The sequence below is a fragment of the Hevea brasiliensis genome, chromosome 12 (assembly GCF_030052815.1).
Source record: "Hevea brasiliensis isolate MT/VB/25A 57/8 chromosome 12, ASM3005281v1, whole genome shotgun sequence".
Lineage (NCBI taxonomy): Eukaryota > Viridiplantae > Streptophyta > Magnoliopsida > Malpighiales > Euphorbiaceae > Hevea > Hevea brasiliensis.
The window spans coordinates 20,259,893-20,276,241 of record NC_079504.1 but is presented as its reverse complement, the minus strand read 5'-3'; the positions used below and the strand labels follow the sequence as shown (position 1 = coordinate 20,276,241).

Sequence of the window (16,349 nt, the reverse complement as noted above, 5' to 3'; positions counted from 1 at the left end):
GAAAATCGAGATAGGCCTTTTTTGAGCCCAGCCCAAGTCACAGCCAGGAAAAGGTCTGGCTAAATTGGTCCAACAAGAGAGAGTTTCAGTTTATAATTCTTCTGAAGCAGAACCAACAATGGCGGCAAATTTTCATGTCCAACTACGGGAAAGAAACCACTGAACCTCACAACTGCCCCAAGCATAGAAATTTTCATGTACTTTGTATTTTCGTCATTTCTGTCGCTAATAAAATATTTTATTAAATTCATATTTTATCAAATATTTTTTAGAATCAATAAAATAGATATTATATAAAATTAAAAAATGCTATCAATTGTTTTATAAAAAAATGTTGCAGTGTGATTTAATTTCACACAATGTAATATAAAATTTTAAATAAATAAAAAGAAAATTGAATGAAATTTTTGTATAATTAAATTGAAAATTCAATTATAATATATACTCCATTTGTGATATAACTCTTACGATTAAATAAATTAATCAAATACTCTTTTACTATATACTTTTTTTTGAAATATTTTACTATCTATTTTTATAAAATTCAATTCGCATATGTAATTGAATAGTGTTTAAAAGCTAAAAAAATTAATTTATATCTTGTGCTGTTTATATGATTGTTTTCTAAATTTAAGTATAAAGCTTAATTGAATGAACTAAATATCGATGGAAATTCTTATTTATTTAAAATTAAAGAGCTAACATCAATCTTTGAGAAAATAAATAAAAGATTTTTCGTTTATGTACAAACTTATATATGTATGGGAAAATTAATAATATTTTGTAAAATATATATTTTATATTTGAAAATTTTAAAAGATAAAAAATGATTGTTGCTTAAATTTTGTATTATGATATTGAAGAATTAAATTTAATTAGTTATTGAAAATCAATATATTTTACATAAAATTTAAAATATTTTAAAATTAAAAATTAAAAAAAAAACTTTAACTAAGTTGAGAGTGTATATTACTTCTAATTAAAGTTAATTTGTTATTTTTATGTTAAATATATGTTAATATCTTTTTTTTCCCGATTCTAAAAGAAAAAGTATAGTGATAAAATGGTTAAAATTTACATATATATATGCAAAAGAAATGAGATTATGACCATTATATGCCGATTTATGTTATTTTTTTTTAGAAAATTGTGCAGTATTATATATATAACATTTTGAATTTTTAAATAATTATTTTATGAGGAAATTAATTGGTTTGTTAGGCTCATAAGGGAGATTGTGTAATTATTGTGTTGTGGGCCTGAGATCTTTTAGATTGAAAAGTGTCAGTTGAGTTATTTTGCAAGTTTGGTAGGTACTAGGTACAAGGAAATTCTGCTGGATTTCCAATATAAATCTAGGGTATCTTAGACTTTTTAGTTCTTTTTTTTTGAGTTAATATTGATAAATTTCTTGAATATGATTGTTTAGGTGATCTGAGTCAACCTTCCTCATCTTCTCAACCACCCCAATTACATTTGGACAATCTATGAGTCGATATTGATTTTATTTATAATTTCAATATTATTATATATTCAAGGCATGTCCATGCATTCACTTATAAATATATGTATAGCTATTATTAGGCATGCATTGTGTTGCATTCTTGTTTGATGAAATTGATGTGGGTATCGCCTTAGCGTAATCTGGAGCTATGTGCGTATGTCAGCGTGCGTGTGGTGTGATGCTAGTTATGGGTAGGATGGGTAGATCAGCTAAAGCTAGTCTCACTGGGACCCTATCCTTTTTGTGATAAGTCGGGGTGAGTACGGCTTTGAGTTGATCTTGTTGACCCTCACATTTGAATTATTAAAAGAAAGTTCGGCTCGAGTTGATCTCGCTGGCAGGCATTAGATTAAGAGAGTTGTATAGGGGATCAGCTCCCATATATATATAATTTTACGTGATATACGGGTGTGTGAGTGCTCCAAATTATCTTTTGTACGAATATTGTTGAAATCAGTTGACTTTGAATGTATATGTTGCACTACATGCTTAGGGATGCATTAGTTTTAGATAGTTATAAAAATTATATTTAAAATCAATATCTTACTTTATGAGTCAAACACTCACTCCCGTTCACCTTATTTTTCCATGCTACAAGAGGATCCCTTTTTTAGTATAACTTGTATTCTTTCTCGTAGGTTCAGTCAAAGAAGTTTTATTGTATTCTTCTTTTTTTTTTTTTTTTTTTATCTTCATTCTAGAACTTCGTATGGATTAGTAGTATAACATTTATTTGGGTTTGAAATAACAAAACTCTGGGAGTATAATATTATATATGTGACTGTGTATGGCTATATGAGATGGACTATTTTATGAATGAGGGAGCTGAGCTTTCGTTTGATCAATTTGTGATTGATTAAGGATAGTAAGGGTGAGCTGAGTTTTCCAATTTGATATATTTTATATTTACAAGTCGAGAGAACTAAAACTCCTCGTTGAATAATCCAGTTTATGGCCGGACTCTATCCAGTTATTTTTTTGAAATTGAACTACAGGAATGGGCCTTAGAGTTGGGTTAGAAATAGTAGGCTTACTACGGGATTGAGAGTCTTATGCTGACCTAAGTCCTAATGCCTATCCGGCCCATAATTTGGGTCATGAAAAAGTTGGTATAAGAGTTTAGGCTCTAGATTCATGGAAAAGTGTGTACCTGGAGTTGTCACAGGTGGAGTATAGGTTCCTATTTTGTCTTTTTCTATAACACATTGTTTCTAGATTATGCATTATTGTTTGGATAGCGCAAGAGTACTTCAATTTAGCGTCTCAGTCTTCATGGAGTGCATGGTGATGTGAATTTGAGCTAGAAAACATGTTGAGGTCTGCCAGGAAGATACATATTCTAAGAAATGTCTTATTTTCATCAAAATAGGGCTAATTAGTGTGTCTATCTAGTGCAAGACATGAGTACATAAATGTAAGTTATGACAGTATAATTGCCCTAAATAGGTAAAGCTATCACTACTGGCAGTAGTCAGTGGATAGCCCAATCAGAGAAAGTTATGGTATCAGTGGATTTGAGAGAGATAAAAGATTGGAAAACATGGTCTATTGAAGGTATTTGTGCAGAAAATATACCTGTTGTTAGGGAATTTACGGATGTTTTTCCTATGAAGCTTCCTAGGATGCCACCTGATAGGGAGATTGAATTCTGCATAGATACTATGTCGAGTACAAACCCCATTTCTGTACCACCTTATAGGGTGGTGCTAATGAAGTTAAAAGAATTGAAAGAATAGCTACATGAGCTTTTGGACAAGGGTTTTATCTAGCCAAGCACATCACCTTGGGGTGCTCCTATTTTGTTTGCAAGGAAGAAGGATGGCTCATTGAGGTTGTGCATTGACTACAGACAAGCTGAATAAAGTGATAGTTAAGAATAAGTATATATTCCCTCAGATTGATGACTTGTGTTGACTAGCTGCAAAGAGCAAGATACTTCTTTAAGATAGACCTATGATTGGGCTATCATTAGCTAAGAATAAGGAGTGAGGATGTGTTAAAAACAACATTCAGGACTAGGTATGGTCATTATGAGTTCTTGATGATGTTATTTGGACTCACTAATGCACCATCAGCCTTTATAGATCTAATGAACAAGGTGTTTATGCCATTCCTGGATCACTTTGTCATTATTTTCATAGACGACATTTCAATATATTCCCAAATCGAGGAAGAACATGTTTGGCATTTAATATTGGTGCTACAGACCTTGAGGAAGCATTAGCTGTATGCTAAGTTTTTGAAGTGTGAGTTATGGCTAGAAAGTATTTCATTCTTGTGACATATGGTCTTTAGTGAAGGCATTCAAGTGGATCCCAAAAAAATTAAAGCAGTAACTGATTGGCTTAGGCCTACTACAGTCACCAAGGTATAAAGTTTTCTAGGCCTTGCAGGTTATTACAAGCGCTTTGAACATATCTTCTCCAGGATAGTAGCTCCTCCTCTGACTAGGTTAACTCAAAAGAATGTCCCATTCTTATGGTCGGATGAGTGTGAGGAAAGCTTCCAAAAGCTTAAGGAATGCTTAACTACAGCTCTTGTATTGACATTGCCTATAAGTGGAGAAGGATATATAGTGTAGTGTGATGCTTCTAGAGTTGGGTTGGGGTGTGTCTTGATGCAGCATGGTAAAGTGGAGGCTTATGCTTTAAGGCAGTTAAAGAAGCATGAACAAAACTACCCCACTCATGATCTAGAGATGGCGATTGTAGTCTTTAAGTAAAAGATTTGGAGGCACTATCTATATGGTGAGGTGCAAGAGATATACACTAACCATAAAAGTTTAAAGTACATCTTCCAGCAGAGAGATTTTAATCTAAGGCAGAAGAGATGGATGGAGCTTCTGAAGGATTATGACTGTACTATCTAGTACCACCCAAGTAAGGTGAATATGGTGGCAAATGCCTTGAACAGGAAATCTTCTGACAACTTGACACATATATCAGTAGAAAGGAAACCGTTGATTCGAGAGATACATGAGTTAATGGATCAAGGTCTGATCTTGGATATAATAGATGCGAGTGCACTTTTGGCACATTTTAGAGTAAAGCTAGATCTGCAGGATAAGATTAGAGTTTCCCAGTATGGGAACCCACAATTAATGCGAATTATAAAAAGAGTATAGCAAGAGGAAGATTGTGAATTTAGGTTTGATGGAGATGGCTCCATGGTGTGTGTTCCAAATGTGGACAACCTAAGAAATGAGATTATGCAGGAGGCACACTACACGCCTTATAGTATTCACCTAGAATCTACAAAGATGTACCATGATGTGAAAGATAGGTACTAGTAGAATGGCATAAAGAGAGACATTACAGATTTTATGTCCAAGTGCTTAACTTGTCAAAAAGTAAAGTTTGAGCATCAGAGGCCATCAGGGAAGTTGCAGGAGATTCCCATCCCATAATGGAAGTGGGAAATGATCAACATGGATTTTGTGACTGGGTTTCCTTATACTAAATGTGGGCGTGACTCTATATGGGTGATTATGGATTGTTTGACTAAGTAAGCTCATTTTTTACCTGTACAGACTACCTATTTTGTTGCTCAGTATGCAAGGGTGTACATTCAGGAGACAGTCAGACTGCATGGAGTTTCTACTTCCATAATATCTGACAGAGGGCCCCAGTTCACTTCTTAGTTTTAGAGGAAACTTCAGGAGGCACTTGGCACATAGTTAAATTTTAGTATGGCTTTTAACCCCACAAACAGATGGACAATTTGAAAGGACAATTCAGACATTGGAGGATATGCTTCGCATACGTGTCATGAACTGCAAGATAACCCATCTGTGTTTGGGTTTTCGTTTCATCGCTCTCCACCATTTGGCAGTGTTGGATTTGGTAACAGAGTCACAGGACCATCATCCTTATTTTCAAGCACGAATGAATCAACCTAGTATCCCTTTTCTTCTGCTAATGGAAATGCAGGATCTTCCACTGGCGGCGATTAAGGGCCGATCATATCTTTTGTTAATGGAATTTGGGTGGATCATCGGCAAACTTTTAAGCCTTCTTTCAAACAGGTAGCTGAAGATATTTACAAGGCCAAAGCTAAAAATGTAGACTTTCTGACCCAGGTACCCTCCTCCTGATCTCTTTAGTTATATTATTTTGTGAGATTAAAATTAAAATTATCTTTTAATTAATACTAATTACTTCTTTCAATTATTCTCCGATGAAACTTTGCTTTCATTTTGAAGGCTGAGCAAGTGAGAAATGAAGTGAATTTGTGGGCAAAAAAAGCATCTCAAGGTCTCATCAATGATCTTTTCTAGGTTGGTTTCTTTAACAAATATATAATACTTGTACTTGCAAATGCACTCTCTTTCAAAGGAACACCCTTTTGATCCCTCATACATTAAGAATGAAGACTTTCACCTTCTTAAAGGAGGAACTGTTAAAGTCCCCTTCATGATTAGCTACACTAGTAAGCCACAGTTCTATGGATCATTTGAGGGTTTCAAAATCCTAAAGCTGCCATATAAATCTAGTCAAGACAATAAGTGATTTTCCATGTATATCTTTCTTCCTGATAAGAAAGATGGCCTAAAAGAATTAATACAACAGTTCAATTCTGATTCCAGATTGTTAAATAAGTGTTGGGATCTTCAACAAGTGGAACTTTCTAAGATGTATATTCCCAAGTGGAAGTTCTCCCATGAGACAGATCTTAAGAAAATTGTAGACTTCATATTTTGGCCGACCTTCGAAGGCAAGGATCTTTTAAAATTGAAACTTTATTATCCGCTCTCAACCGATGTCCCCAATCACAGGTAGTTTTTCCGGACTTACCGATTGCCTGTCCTTGGAATAAATCGATCTCACGCTTAAGTTAAATTATTTTCCGATCTCTTGGTCTTTATCAGATGAGTTTGAGCCAATATTGGGTCTCCGGACCATCCAATCTTACCTACTGTCGTTCTCCGATCTCTCTATGTATAAATATCACAGAATTTCATTTGACTAATGTTGTGATCGGGCTTCTCACTTAAATTTCTCAGATATTGCTCAAAATGAAGTTAAGGTTCTTATCCGGTCTAATAATGGTTCCGACCTTAAAAGTTCAAGCCGGTGTCAAATCTTTGTAATTTTAATATTCTAAAGTTCCATCCGGTATTTAGTCATGGCTCCGTCCGATCCCATGTTCGCGTGTAATATTTTTCCGATCTCTTATCTTTTGATTAATAGTCGCTCTCAGGTTTAATGTTCAACTACACTCAATCAATTAAGTACTCAGACAGTTTGGTTTGGATGCTTTCCGATCTCATCAACAAAGTGAACATCAAAGACTTCAATTCATTTCAAAAATAAAATATATACAAGTCAATTAGCTAGGGGGGTCTTCTCCGCCCTGTGCCTCAGATACATCCCTCTCTCTCTCCTCACCCTCGGGCTCCTCATCACTGTCCTCTTTGACCTCTGGGATGAGCTTATCCATCCAGGAGAAGTCCTCCTCAGGATAACGCTTCTTTAGTTCGGCCAGGAGGTCGTTATGGGCATTCACATATGCCCCAACTTCTTTTGTAGTGCTCTCCTCCTCCTTTGCTTGGAGGTCCTCCTTGTAACATCCTCCCGGTAGCAACTCTGTACATTCTACTGTTCCGGTGACCGGTGTCGGTCCGGACAGCTAGAACGTCCGGAAAAATATTTAAACTAAAGTCAAGAACCATAATTAACTCAAATATTAATAAGAAAAATTTAGTAAAAAAATAAAATACAGTTAAGTCAAATGAGCCGGTGCCCAAGCTATGGGTAACCGGAGGGAAGTTGCGGTTCTCGCAACGAGGAGCCCTAGACCCGGGGGAAAAATTATAAAATAATTTTTGGGACTCCAGAGAAGGGTTATTGAGGTCCCTATGGCATTAGAATACCAAGAAAATACCTAGAAAAATTTTTCAATCGGTACAGACAATTTTGGCCCGTTGAGCCAACCGGAGGGCATTTTGGTCATTTCGCCTTCAGAGACGATTTTTGGCCGACTTGTCCAGTTAAGTAAATAATTATTATGGTCTAAAATATGAATAAACATTACTAGAAATTAAATTGAAATTGAGTAGTGAAGAAAAGAAAAGAAAAATCAAAGAAAATCTCATTTATGACATCTTGATGATGTCATTTATAAATTATGACCAATCACAATTAAGTCATCATTTGACTAACTAATAAAGAGACTAAATGAAGACCAAATAACCAAAAATTACAGTAGCCATTCTTCTTCTTCTTCAGCAAAACGTGACTTCTCCCCATCTCCCTCCATTGATGCACTCACCCAAGCTCCAAAACCTAGCCAATTACACCATAAAACCCCTATATGCCTTCATAAAACTTGGTCCTCACACCTAGAGCAAGCTTTGGACAGAAAAAAAGAAAGGAAGAAAGTGAAGTTTTGAAGTCTTAGAAGTGGCTCCATTCAAGGTTAGTGCACTATATACCTAAAACTCTTTAATTTCATGCATAGGAACTTGAATTTAGTAAGAAAATGTAATTTAAATGAACAAAATTCATGTGTATGTGAACATGAAATTCGGCTGCCCTAGTGAAGGAATAGTAAGGAGTGTTTTTGATGAGCTTGAAGTGAACTAGAATCATGTAGGAAGTTTATAAACACAAGAATAATAAGTTGATAAGCTAACTAAGGCATTTTGTAGAAAACCTAATGTGAAGCTAGGGTTTTGGGGAGTGAAAATTGACTTGGCTTAGGAAATTGTTAGAGCACATTTTAATGGTCAATTAGTGACTATTTTAGGTAAGTTGACCATAAAATGGACTGAAAAATAGGATTGCAAAGTGAAGTTGCAGGCTGCCCTAGGACAGCAGCAGAGGGACTGAAAATTCAGTCCACTTGCACTGCCATAACTTGGGCTGTGTTGGTCCAATTGGTGTTTGGCCAATTGGACATGAAACTAGGCTTATAATGGCACATTTTTGCTGAAGAAACCATGCCCAAAAGACCAAAGCAAGAGGACCAAAACTTGGCCCCAATCCGGACACCCTGCAACAGCCCCTGCAGAATTGACCAAATGAACAGTAACTGTTTATTTTGCCATAACTCACTGTAGATTTGGTCAATTGACCTGAAATTTTTACAGCAACAAGTTAAGACACAGAAAAACAACTTTCATGAAGGAACCTACCCCAAATTATGGCCAGAACCTAACCCAAATGGCAGTGGCAGTCACTGTTCATGTTACTGTAGATATGGTAATTTCTGCAGAATGCAAATCCGGCCAGCTGTGGTTTTTGGACCATATCTGGAGCTACAAAACTCCAAATGGAGTGATTCAAAAAAGGAAATTCAACTAGACAAAATAAGGAACAACTTTCATGTTTGTCATTTCTTCAAATTCCCACTGCAACAGGGCCCAATGGAACAGTAAAGTTGGGTCTCCAAAACTGAAATTTCTGCCCTCTTAGAATTAAGTTGAGAAATGGAAATGGCAATCAATTCCAACAAGTTTTAAATACAAAATGTGGTATGTTTGGGGTGTTAAAACTAATACACCTATTTTCTATCCAAAAGTCAACATTTTTGTTGACCAATGAGGTGAATAGTGACACCAAAACTAAAAATTGACAATTTTGCCAAAATGACCTAAGCTTTGAGAAAGTGACCAAAACTAACAAGTTTTGAATACAAAATGTGGTATGTTGGGAGTATTAAAACCAATGTACCTATTGTTTATGCAAAAGTCAACATTTTAGTTGACTAATGAAATGAATAGTGACATGAAAACTTGAAATTTAAAAATTGTGAAACTTAAAAATGCAAAATGCCCTAGTAGGCCTAATGTGATTGGTTTGGATAGTTTGGCATGCCAATAGGGTATTGTTTTAGCAGTACTGCGAAAGGAAAGGCTTTATGCCTGTATTCATGGCTTTATGCCCGTATCCATGGCTTTTATGCCCGTATTCATGGCTTTTATGCCGATTATGTGATATGATGGCTTTTTAGCCATACTGACTGCATACGTGGTTGACGTTCTGCGTCCCATGGTATGACGGCCCGAGGCACCGCGGTGTCCAGTGCCAACGACCCGTTATCCAGTCCAGTCGTTCAGTATAGGTTACTTGGGCATGGAAAAGTATAACTGTAATTGAACTGATTGTTAAAGAAAATACGAAAATTAAATATCAGGAATGATTACGATAGAATACAAAGAAACTCAAGATCATGAAGAAAATAATTAATAAAATGCATGAAGAAGTTAATATCATAAAACGTAATTAGGCCACGACTAAACATTAAGTTGGTAATTACTCAGTTCTTATGAACACAATGGCTAAGAAATTATGATTTTTATTTGCATATTATTTCTTTCTATTTTATTATTTGCACCACTAAGCTTTATGCTTAGCGCGTCGCTTTTGCAACGCGTAGGTACTGAAGATACTGATCGAGAGCCAGTAGACCACAGATTGGGTAAGTCCATCCTGCAGCTCTGCATAGTGTCCATGTCACCTCAACTTCTGCAGTGCATTGGTAGGACACTAGGTGTCATTTTGGCATTCTGTAATAAATTTTGATTTTCTCATATGTAATGAAACTTATGTAATGTATTTTGATTTTCATGTAAATAATGCAAATTTGTGTTTGTAAATGGAAAAGTGAATATTGATCTGTGACTGTTATATGACTATCAAACAAGATGAATGATTGAGAATTGAAATTGAGAAATGAATGGTTGACAAATGTTGAGATGATGATTATTGGAGTTTGAGAGTAATTGAATACGAATATATGAATATTGGAAGTGTTTTTCACAGGTTTCGAAGAACTGTTTTCTCCATTTTTAGCCGGTACTCCGCCGGATTTTCTTTAAAATTTTCGAAACCTCAAATAAATTACAATTTCAATAAATGAATTATAATTCACAAGTTATATTCAAAAGGAAGAATAAAAATGAATTAAGATAAAATAGAGTGCTCGGCACACTGAGTGGCATAACTTGCTCGGCTACACTGTAGTCGGGTAAGGGGTGTCACACTCCTCCTTCGCCCGAAGTTCCTCAGAAAAACGAGCGAGATCGGTAGATAGACTAGCCCAGGAGACTTCAAGTTCTCACTCCACTTCAGCTATCCTCTTTTCGCAATACTTCACCTGATCTTTCAATTTGGCGATGTAATCATTGGCAGAGGAGAGCTTAGCCTTTACGGCCGATGCATCCTGGACTGCCTTAAGGATCTCCTTCCTTAAGACGTGCTCTTTTTATCTGATCACATGTTGGTTTGAGATAGCCTCCAAGCCCAAACTAATTGTTTGAGTTAAACTATCATCAATACTCTCCTTTGCCAATCTGTTCCGATCTTCTTAGAGGCAGATGGAAGTGCCCATGACCTTGGCTAGGCTAGGATTCCCTTGGGTGGAATGGTTCCTTTCCAGCGATTGGATAAGGAGTTGAGCTCCTTGGGAGAGCGTTCTAATAGTAGGGCCAGAGGACTCCCCTTCTACATTGGAAGAGATCGGAGGAGGCGGACATTCGATCTGCTGAGGAGGAGAGATGACGATCTCTACTTCTGAGACCAGTTGCTTCTGAGGTCGAAGAGGGGAGCTCGGTACTTCTACCAAGTTTTGGCGAGGCGTCTGAGCAGTGGTGACAGTGGCCTCTTTCATCGCTCGTACCTTTCAGGAGACCTTCCTCTTTCGCTTGCAGCTCTCTTTGGAAGTGTCACCACCTGCCATACCTGCACAAAAAAGAAGTCAGTGAGTTCGCTAAGGTTGAGAGATTAGAGATCTGGATTGTACCGGTAGCAGGATCGAGGTCAGAAGGCTGAAGCTCGTAATCTTCGACGGAGATCAACCTCATCATCCACTATTTCAATTCGGCCGTCATTGCATCTAAGCACGAATATTTATGGGTGGCTGCCTAAGTTTTTAATTCCTTCACCATGGCATCATCGTCTTTATTTAAAGCAAGCTTCTTAGGGAGTTGGGGGACCAAATAATTCCAATTACGTGGGATCCCCTCAAAGCCGTGTCGATCCTTGCTCCTAAGGATGAAAAATCAATCTTTCCAATTCTTCAGTGAAGAAGGGAGATCAGTGAAAAGCCCGCAGTTCAGCTTTACCTGAAAGAACCAGAATTCATCATCCTTTCTTCGGGCAAGCCTATGCAGCTCGGTAAAGACCTTAGCCATGGGCTCCAGTCTCTTGGCTCGGCAGAGGCCTCTGAAGGCTACTAAAGTCCGTCAGGAGATCGGATGCACTTGAGCTACAGAGACATGGTGAAAATTTAGGATGGCCTTGTAAAATCCATCCAAGGGAAAATGGAGCCCGGCCTTCTGCTGCTCCTCTTACATAATGATAAGATCGCCTTCTTCAAAGAAGTCATCGGCACGAAGATCACCATGGTATCGATCAGTTCAAAAGAGTCGATCCGCAGATTGTATTCTTGACTTATGGATTGGAGATCGGTTTCTCTAAGGACTAACGACAGCTCATCAACTGGCAGGTTCTCCTTTCTCGAAGACGTTCCTCGCTTCGGTCTGGTAGCCGGACTAGTAACCGGAACGATGGTTGTGATGGGTCGTCCAATCGCGTCGCCTTCTTCCGAGGTCTACAAAATATGGACGGAGGATGGGCTCGCAGCTCTCTGACCCTCGGTACCACTCATTTTCACAAAATGAAAAGAAAAATTAACCAAGAAAAAATCAAAACCTTTATCGGAGTGTGAATCGGTGCTTGAAGACTTTAGAAAGCGAGAGGAAGTGTTGAAATCACTAGGAAAGGTCTGAGAATGACATAAGGAAACAAATGACTCATCCTTCCCCTATTTATACCCGTCTGAGCATTAAATGCTCACGAAGTCCTAAGTGACACATCGATTAGCGAAACCGAGCTGCCTCCTCGATATGTCGCAAGAAGGTTTCAGAAACATAATAAAAAAATTGGATAAATGAGATCGGTCAACTAAAGTCATCGGATTGAACAAATTTCCAAACCCACGGATTGGTGAATGGCAAATTGTCTAGGGATCAAATCGGGTACACTTATCGGAGATCGAAAAAATAACCAATGCTAGTTAGATAGAGAGGAAAGATCAGGAACATGAGAGATCGGGACATAAAAGGGGACCCAATGCAAGAGATAGAGATCAGAATAATGACCCTAAAAGGGGATAGTCATAATGGGAAGATTGGAAGAAACAGGAGACGACCTATAGAGATCGGAGAGTGCGGAGGGGTTAAACAACTCCCGGTTAGAACTTTCAATTAACTCTCTTCATTGTGAGATCCGAGTTAGTTAAAGCATTGCAGGCATTATCAGATCCTCACCACACATCTCATTTGCAAGGATGCCCTCCTAGCTGCCAAATGCCAAAACAGTTATAGCAGCCCTGTACATCCCTATCTACACCGTTGATTATAATTGTAAGGATGGATTTGGAGCCCTCGGATCAAAAGCAAATGATAGATTCGGCACTTTTTATTCTCAGCCTTTGGATCCATTTCGTAAGACAAGACCCTTGACCGTTGGATTAAGGGGAGAAAGGACAGATATTCTGAACGGAATCCTGACCCTCTATTTTAATTCTCTTTAATTATCAGACATTAGATTATGTCCTTTTGAATTTAAACCTTCCATCTCTCCCTGATATGATCCTAACCCTTCATTTTGGGCACCCGTTCCCTATAAATACCTGCATGCAACACTGTAGAGAAAGGAGAAGAAGGAGGTGTTATTGCTAAAAGACTCTGGACTTTGATTCAATCTTCCTACTTGTCATTTGGAGCTTTAAAAGTATTGAGAAACTTTAGAAACTAGTTTTCTGTAGTATTTCACCTAAAGGAGCTCTAAATCCTGAGATTTTTATTTTCAGTTCTTGCGCACCACCCTCTGAAATCATCTTCACTCCGCCTTATTCCCACTGCCCTAGCATCTGTGCATTACTTTCTGAGCTTAACTTCGTTCCGATCTATTCCCATTACCCTGAGTAAGCTCAAGTACTTCGGCCATCAGCTTTCACCTCTCCAAGATTTGTGGATACCGGAGTCAGTACGCCTGTCTCCTTAACTTTCCACAGGTAAGCGCCTAAGCTGTTATTTTGTTGAATATTCTTAGTTTGTTTTCTCCAGTTTTCTTTTAAAGTTTCTTTTATATCTAATCACACTAAATCTCAGAATGGGTTATCTACACCCATAGTTATTTCCTGAGCCTTTTTTTATTATTTATTCATAAACTCCATTTATTGTCTCTTAGTTTTCATTCCTTTCGAGAGTAGATGTTCGAGTCATCAGCGACTCATAAATACTCTAAAGAATATAGGTAGGGGTACTTTAACATGAGAGTTTTTGGTATGAATAAATGAAAAATGATAAAGGAAGATAGGTGTAGCAAAGGTCGGATAGGTTGGAAACAAGATTAGGTTAAATAAATAAGTTATGAGATCGGGCTTTGGAACGAACCCAATCGATAAGATAATAGATCGGGAATTAAGATAAGTTCGGATCCCGGGCGAGCGACTAAAAGAGATTAGATGTCGCAAATCAAAGAGTTCTGGTAAAGCGATCATGCGAAAGATCGGCAAGGAGTTCGGTCTTTCGTCCACCATCTAGTTATAAGGTCCTGTAGGCTAGGAAAAGCTTTACACAGGTTTCTTGCGCCTTCAGTACTTCATTCCCACATAAAAAGGGGTCAAGAAGGACCCTTTACCAGAATCCTTAGTTCAAAGCTCTTATAAAATGCCATTCTAATAAACACATTAAGAGATCGGGGGAGAGTTCTTACCCGATTTCTCAACTTAAATTCTTAATACACCAAGAGATCGGGGAAGAGTTCTTACCCGAGTTCTCAACTTAAATTCCTAATACACCAAGAGATCGGGGGAGAGTTCTTACCCGAGTTCTCAACTTAAATTCTTAATACACTAAAAGATCGGGAGAGAGTTATTACCCGAGTTCTCAACTTAAATTCCTAATACACTAAGAGATCAGGGGAGAGTTCTTACTCGAATTCTCGGCTAAAATCTTAATAAAATACGTGGAGATCGGGGAAGAGTTCTTACCCGAAATCCTCCGCTTAAATTTTAAATAGAATACATTAAGAGATCGGGAGAGAGTTCTTACCTGAATTCTCTTAGCTCAAATTCAAATTAAAATATCACAACTTCATAATTCGAATTAACCCCTAACAAAAATCCATTACACAACAGGTATCCACTGAAGGGTCATCTCATGTACTCATGTTCTTGGGCAACCCTAAATACTGAAATATCAAATATTCCTTTTATCCGCACAAAGGATTAACATTATCATTCTACCCCCTAAATTATCAATTTATAAAGAGCACAACATTAAATCTGCTTACCCCCGTTGAGGGACGAGGTGGGGTGTCTAACACATTCCCTACCCGTATACGAACCCCAAACCTAGAATCTCTGTTTTCGAAGTGGTTCTTAATTTATTTTCACAAATGGTTTCCTTTAATTTCTCTCAAAATTAAAGTGGCGACTCCTCACTTTTCCCACTTCGGTGAGAATTTGTCCAGCGACCACAAAAACCCTTGCGATAAAAATAATGAAAGAATTGGGATTGACCATGATTTTTGAGAAAAGTTAGGAGCTTACAGAGGTTGTTGATTGTCCAGACCTTTATGTCTCGGATGCAATTCACAAGTCTAATATTGAAGTAAATGAGGAAGGTACAATTGCAATAGTAGTCACTGCCTTTACTTGTGCTCTTTATGGCATTGCAACACCTAGGCTTCTTCCACCAAGTTTTGTTATTGATCATCCTTTCATGTTCATGATTAAAGAAGAGGTGTCTGAGATTGTTCTTTTCATTGGAGCGGTATTGAATACTCTTTACTTAAGAGGCTTGAACCATTAATTATCATCTTTTATGTCAAGTTGCACAGTTGAATTTGAGATCATCTTTCAGTTTTGGAACTCAGCTGCTTTTATGAATCTTTAATAAGTTGCTTAGCAAAACCTTCATTCAAAACGTTTTCCTTAATTGCACAATCAACGTGAACTTTATTATCCCCATTGTTCAACCAATTATAGTTACTATTATCACGGAATGCTTTGGGATCAAGAATTTGGATAAAAAGTGAATCAATATGGGTAGCCTTAAAATTAATAGACAGAAAAGACTATTCTACCTTTTTAATTAATTATCTAATTAATTACTTACATGTGTTTTTCTATTATTCCCTTGCGTCTATTTTTATCTGTTGTCACATTTGAGTTTTTCTTTTATCTAAAATTATCTTTTACATTTAAAAAATCAAGGAGTATTAATTATTTTTTTCAATACTCTTTATCTACACTAAATACAATAATTATTTATATGAGGAGCAATTAGATGAAATAAAAAATAATTTAGTTAATTACTAATATGCTTTTATAAAAATAAGGTTATTCAATAATTTCTTTAATCACCATTCAAAATCCAAATACAATAAATAAAAATAAATAGAGAGAGTAATAATTAATTGGTAATGTCTTCATCTCTTTTTGTGCGACCCTAATTAATTACCTATTTAGTTACTTTCATGAGCTTTTTCTATTAATTAATTACTAATATCTCCTTCTCTTATTCCAACATGTCTTCTCTCTCTCACTATATCTCTCAAGCTCTCTCTCTCACTTTCTTTTTATATATCTCACTCTCACTTCTGGATTCGCTTTTTCAATGGCATGAAAAGAAATATCTTCTCTAGAGTTATCTATTCATCGCCTATAAACTAGTATAAAAAGATGTGCATGTGTGTGCTGTGTATATGTGTAGAAGAAAATGAATGTAAGAGTGTAATCAAGTGTAAGTGCATGTTGTGTGCACAAGTGAGGGGGTAAGGGAAAGTCTTGTGTGTGTATGTGCCGTGAGTGCTCTTTAGGTTATAAAATT

The 16,349-nt window shown here is 36.8% G+C and overlaps 1 pseudogene; it reads left to right on the top strand.

Moving 5' to 3' along the window:
- The first annotated feature begins 3,003 nt into the window (after positions 1 to 3,003).
- On the top strand, positions 3,004 to 15,329 carry LOC131171119 (serpin-ZX-like; annotated as a pseudogene).
- The last annotated feature ends 1,020 nt before the right edge of the window (positions 15,330 to 16,349 follow it).